Source organism: Ursus maritimus, unplaced genomic scaffold (assembly GCF_017311325.1).
Source record: "Ursus maritimus isolate PB19 unplaced genomic scaffold, ASM1731132v1 scaffold_28, whole genome shotgun sequence".
Classification (NCBI taxonomy): Eukaryota; Metazoa; Chordata; class Mammalia; order Carnivora; family Ursidae; genus Ursus; species Ursus maritimus.
In genome coordinates, this window is record NW_024425341.1 from 11,323,568 (window position 1) to 11,329,567 (window position 6,000).

Below are 6,000 nucleotides of genomic sequence, written 5' to 3' on the forward strand. Positions count from 1 at the left end.
CTCTCTCTCTCACTCTTTCTCTCAAGTAAATAAAATCTTTTTTAAAAAGTGGAATCATGCAGTATTTGTCCATGACTGGTTGGTAAGCTGTATATTTATTGTTCAGTGATGACCAGCATTCATTCCCCCCACCTTCTATTACAGGGGTCTTGAAACTATATTTTCCAGATTCCCTTGCCTCCAGGGTCCTGTGTTTAATCTATATTTTGCTAGTAAAATACACTCACCATGCTTTGGGAAACCTCAGGAGAGCGAAAGATCTTCTTCCCCTGCCAACAGTGGTGTGCAGGCTTGAGCAGATGTGAGCTTTCTCGAGGGTTGACAAGACTCTGCATTCCACTGCTTTTAAGCAGATACAAGGAATTTGTGACTTTGGCAGTGGTTTCCTGACTTGTGGGCGTTATTGGAAACTTTCTGACCTCTGGATTAAGGTATGTGATGGCCCAAGCTGAAGGCTGACGCTTAACCAACTGAGCCACCCAGGCGCCCCTCTTTGGTTCTTATCTTAAAAAAAAAAAAAAAATCAACTTTAGGGGCCAAGACAATTGAAAGGGGAAAGAATAGTCTTTTTAGCAATGGTTAAACACATGCAAAGGAATGAAATTGGACCCCTACCTCACTCTATCTTCAAAATTTAAACAAACTATATCATAGACCTAAATGTAAGAGCTAAACTATAGAAGTTTAAGATTTACATAAGTGTAAATCCTCATGGCTTTGGATTAGGCAATGGTTTCATGGGTATGACAAGCAACAAACAACAAGGAAAAAATTCAAATTGTGCTCATCAAAATTAAAACTTTTGTGCTTCAAAGGACACCATCAAGGAAGTAAAAATGCAACCCACAGAATGGAAGAAAATATTTGCAAATTATATATCTGATAAGGATCGAGTATCCAAAATATTTAAGTAACTGAACAACTCAGCAGCAGAAAGACCCAAGTAACCCAATTTTTAAATGGGCAAAGCATCTGAATAGACATTTCTCTTAAAAAAAAAAAAAAAGATACAAATGCTAACAATCATATGAAAAGGTGCTCAGCATTGTTAGTCATTAGGGAAATGCAAATCAAAACCACAATGAGAGGGGCGCCTGGGTGGCTCAGTTGGTTGAGCTTCCGGCTCTTGGTTTTCGTTCAAGTCATGATGTCATGGATCGTTGGATAGAGCCCTACACTGGGCTCCGCGCTCAACATGGAGTCCGCTTGAAGATTCTCTCTCTCTGACCCTCCTCCCACTCTCTTTCTCTCTCAAATAAATGAAATATTTTTTAAAAAACAGTGAGATACTATTTCAAACCCACTAGAATGGCTTGAATGAAAAAGATATAACAAGTGTTGACAAGGGACGTGGAGAAATTGCAATCCTCATACGTTGGGAGTGGGAATGTAAAATGGTTCAGTGATGTGGAAAACAGTCTGGCAGTTCCTCAAAAAGTTAAACATAGTTACCATATGACCCAGCAATTCTGCTCATAGATATATACCTAAGGGAACTGAACTTAGATCTACACAAAAAATTGAACACAAATGTTCGTAATAACATTATTCATCATAGCCAAAGAGTGAAGTATCCGTTTTGTTTTGTTTTTTTGTGAGGCAGCTGTTCAATGTTTTGCACATTTTTATTGTTTTGGAAATAGGTGTAGTTGTCAAGGTTCACATAAAATATAACCACTAACCCTTCACCTCTCAGTGCGGAAGCCTGGGATTACAGGGAACAAGTTCCCTGCACCATCTGCTGTGTTAAAACGTGTAGAGAAGAATCTGTTGGAAGTGACTCGAATCTACAGCCTAACAGTAGGCATTTAATCAGGATTGTTACTAGTGCTTGCTGTAATCTTTTACAGCACTTGGTCACTGCAATGCTCATAATCTATTGGTCTCTACAGTGCTTGTGTGAATACAGTGCTCAGATCTGTTCTTTCACACCTACTGAGCCTGCTTCACCACCCACCTGCTTCATTGTTCGATCCCTTCCCCTTTGCCCAGGCTTGGCAGGCTGGCTGCTGGAGCCTCTCAGGTGACCTGAGAGAGAGTTCATTGACTGCGAGAGATCAGTCATGTGGGCTGAATAGCATCCTTTGGGCAGAGATAGAACTTGGCTTTCTTGGTACTCTTCTGGTTTGAAATATCCACTAGTGCTTGCCAGGACAAACTCCTGAGAACTTTCCATCTGGACCTCCTTTTCCATGTTCTCATGGAATTGATGAATCGAAGAGTGATGAATTAATTGGGTGGGGTTTGTCAGTGAAGTCTCCCTATGGTTTGCTTTATAAAAACTACATGGATAAAAAAAAAACACACAAGATTGGATTGTCTCATTTGGAGAAGTTTAACAATTGGGATGGATCGCTAAATCTGACTTACCCATTTAGAGCTACTGGCTGCCTATCAGTCATGGCAGCTGCCAACAGATTAAGAAGGAGGCCAATATGTGTGAGTGGCTGCTTGTGCATCGGGGGAACAAGACTGCCCTGTGAGCCTACCTTATCCAGAATCACAGCGTGAAGGTGAACTGAAGTTTTCATGGAACACTTCCTAGGCAATGCCATTTCAATAGGCAAATGATGGCATCTACCAGTTCCTGGGTCCTCTTAGGAAGGCAAATTTTGTAGTTTTGTGTTAAATATTTTCTAAGTAAGCTTTGCCAGCATTCTGAGCTTTTCAGTTATCAAGGCTTACCCCATTTTTAGGGATTTCTTAATCAACAGAATCTCACACAGTGATACTTTCCAACAACTGGATGAGATCCCAGGGGGGCATGTGTAAAGGCTCCTACCAAATTCTCCAAAGTAATTTGGCTGATAAAAGGTAAGCTGCCAGGGGGTGCCTGGGTGGCTCAGTCGGTTAAGCATCAGACTCTTGATTTTGGCTCAGGTCATGATCTCAGGGTCATGAGATTGAGCCTCAAGTCAGGCTCTGCGCTGGGCATGGAGTCTGCTTAAGTTTCTCTCTCTCCTTCTCCCTCTGCTCCCCCTACACACACTCTCTCGGAAAAAAAAAAAAATGAGAGAGGTGAATAAGCAGGTGCTATCCATTATGTGTCAAAGGGAATTTGGGAGGCAATAGGCAGGGTCTTGGGACTGACAGTAACTGAAGGAAAGGGAAACTAAAGATGGCAATTGTTGAGGAAGCAGCTGGCATGGGAGTCAGGAACTCAAAAATTTAAGTCCTAACAAAGGAAATGAGGTTTGAAAGAAGATACATTCTCTGTTCTCTGCTCTGGGATCCAGGATCTCCTCTGTGCAGACAGATGGCTCCTGGGTCTACATCTCTGGCTGTGACTTTTTCCTTAGCTTAATTCCTTCAAATCACATTGTTCTTTATACTGTCCGTATAAATGGAAGACTTTTATAGGATGCAAACAGAAAGGGAAGGAAGTACATGTCCTGGTTTTAACCAATCAGAGGAACAGAAATTACCCCTAGCCATTCACGGGGAGATAGATTTCGAGACCAAATTGCACTTTAAAAGATTTTATTAACTAACTACTTTTTATTTTATTTTTTTTAGAGAGTGAGGGGGCTAGGAGCAGAGGCAAAGGNAAAGAGAGAATCTTAAGCAGGCTCCATGCCCAGTGTGGAGCCTGACACAGGGCTTGATCTCACAACCCTGAGAGCATGACCTGAGCCAAAATCAAAGAGTTGGACACTTAACCAACTGAGCCATCCAGTCACCACCCAATTACTTTTAAAATTGCATTCTATCATAAGCATTTTCCGAATCATTAAAAGCATTCATGTAAGAAAATTATGGAGGTGTAATATAGATCCAGAAACTTGCACATAAGTTTATCATATAATCATTGCAGCATTACTTATCATAAAAAATGGCCAGCATTAGGAGAACTAACAGCTAAGTGTACAGTTTGAAGGATTTTCATAAACTGAACACATGCATCTACGTGGCTAGCTCCTCAGAAGTGCCTCTATACAAGCGCTAATTTTTTTTAAGGATTTTACTTATTTATTTGAGAGAGAGCGAGCATGAGTGGGAGGAGGGGCAGAGAGCAAGCAGACTCCTCACTGAGCATGGAGCCTGACAGAGGGCTCAATCCCGGGACCCTGAGATCATGACCTGAGCTGAAGCCAGACGCTTAATCAACTGAGTCACCCAGGTGCCCCCAAGCATTGATTTTTAATAGCTCTATCATACTCCATTGTAATTTACTTAACCATTCTCCTAATGCTGACCATTTTTTAATGATCAATAATGCTGTGATGATTGTTTATCTTTCCTCCCAACCTATAACACCACCACCACCATCCCACTTGCCTCTCTGGGTTGCATTCTCAGGATCGTCCTTCCAGTGACTTGCTTGAAATGGTCTTAGAGTACTTTACCACTCCCTTGGCTATCGCCTGTTTCCCCTTGACTATCCCTAACCCTGGAAACCCCTGTTTGTCCACATTGTCTCCTCTGGGCTATTGAGTGTGGTGAGAGACAGTACAGAACCATGCCAGTTAAGGCCACTATAAATTCATGCCACCTGTTCAAGGCCCTCACTGCTTGCCGTGGTATGTTCTGTGTGTGGAGATTGAGCTGTTTGTTTGCCTTTATGTTAGTGAGTGATATTGACATAACTTTCTAAGTGATCTGTGACTTCTTAGTATTATCTTTGTCAGGTTTTAAAGATTAGAAGCCCACTTACAATTTTAGATTTTGAAAAGAATGCAGATGGTTGGTTTTGGAAGCTGCGATCCTCGTACCATGCTTCCTGAGGTGGGATAGATGGGGTAAGTGGATGATTTTAGGCAGGACACAAAGAAACGTTTTGTACGTGTTTCTTACAGTGAGTGTGAGAGTAAGATATAGTTAATCCACTAAACTCAATTTTCAGCGATGCCATCGCTTAGAAAGACGGTAAGTTTTGAAAGCAAGCTGAGCTAAAGTTAATTTAAAGAAAAGCTGTACTTATGGGGCACGTGGGTGGCTCAGTCGGTTAAGCATCTGCCTTCGACTCCGGTCATGATCCCAGATTCCTGGGATCGAGCCCCACATCGGGCTCCCTGCTCAGCGGGAAGCCTGCTTCTCCCTCTCCCGCTCCCCCTGCTTGTGCTCTCTCTCTCTCTGTCAAATAAGTAAATAAAATCTTTAAAAAAGAGAGAGAGAAACTGTAATTGTGTGACCAGCCGAGCGGCCGGCAGAGGCGCTGTGAAAGCAGCCATGAGACGACGCGGCTTCATTACCCCTCAGCCGTCTTGACAGCTTTCTCTTGGGTCCCTCACAGAGAAAGAAGCAGAGGGAGTTATTTAGGCTGTGCCAAGAAAAGGGAACCAGAGCCTCACTGTTGTACCAAAACAGGACTTGCCTCTTGTTCTTGGCCTCTTCGTGTGACTTATCTCATGGGTCGGGTCAGTCTATTAACATATTCGGAGATAAGAGCAGCCGTTCCATTTCGAGACCAAAATTTTCAAATTACCTGTAGATGAAGACGAGTCTCTAGTTCGTGTATCAAACCAACACCATAATCTGATTTAGGGGTTTTTTTTAAGTCGCCTCGACATCCAGTAGGGCTAGCACTCGTGACCCCAAGATCAGGGGTCACACGCTCTACCCAGTGAGCCGGCCGGCGGGCGCCCCTGGTTTAGGTTTTTGTTTTTGTTGGTTTTGTCTTGCTAAACGCGCAGTCCAGGATCAAGTGACCTGTTGGGAGCTCAATGTTTGGGTGTCCCCGTGTATACCATTTGCCATTTGGTTGACGGTACCTTATGTTTTACTTATCCCCTTACTTTGCTTCCATGCCTAAACTACAAGTCCTAAGGGAAGAAACCACGTCTTTGTCTTTTTTTTTTTATTCGTCAGTACCAGTACAATTGCTTGTTAAAGTAGATACATAAATTTCTATGGGCAGACATCATGTGTATACATCCAATACTTGAAAAAAAAAAACCCTTCTGGTATGGACAAGTTCAAGCATAGGCATCATCAACACACCCTCTGGCACTTTCTAAACTCTGTTTCATGGATGCATGTGATGAAGGCTGGGGAAAGATA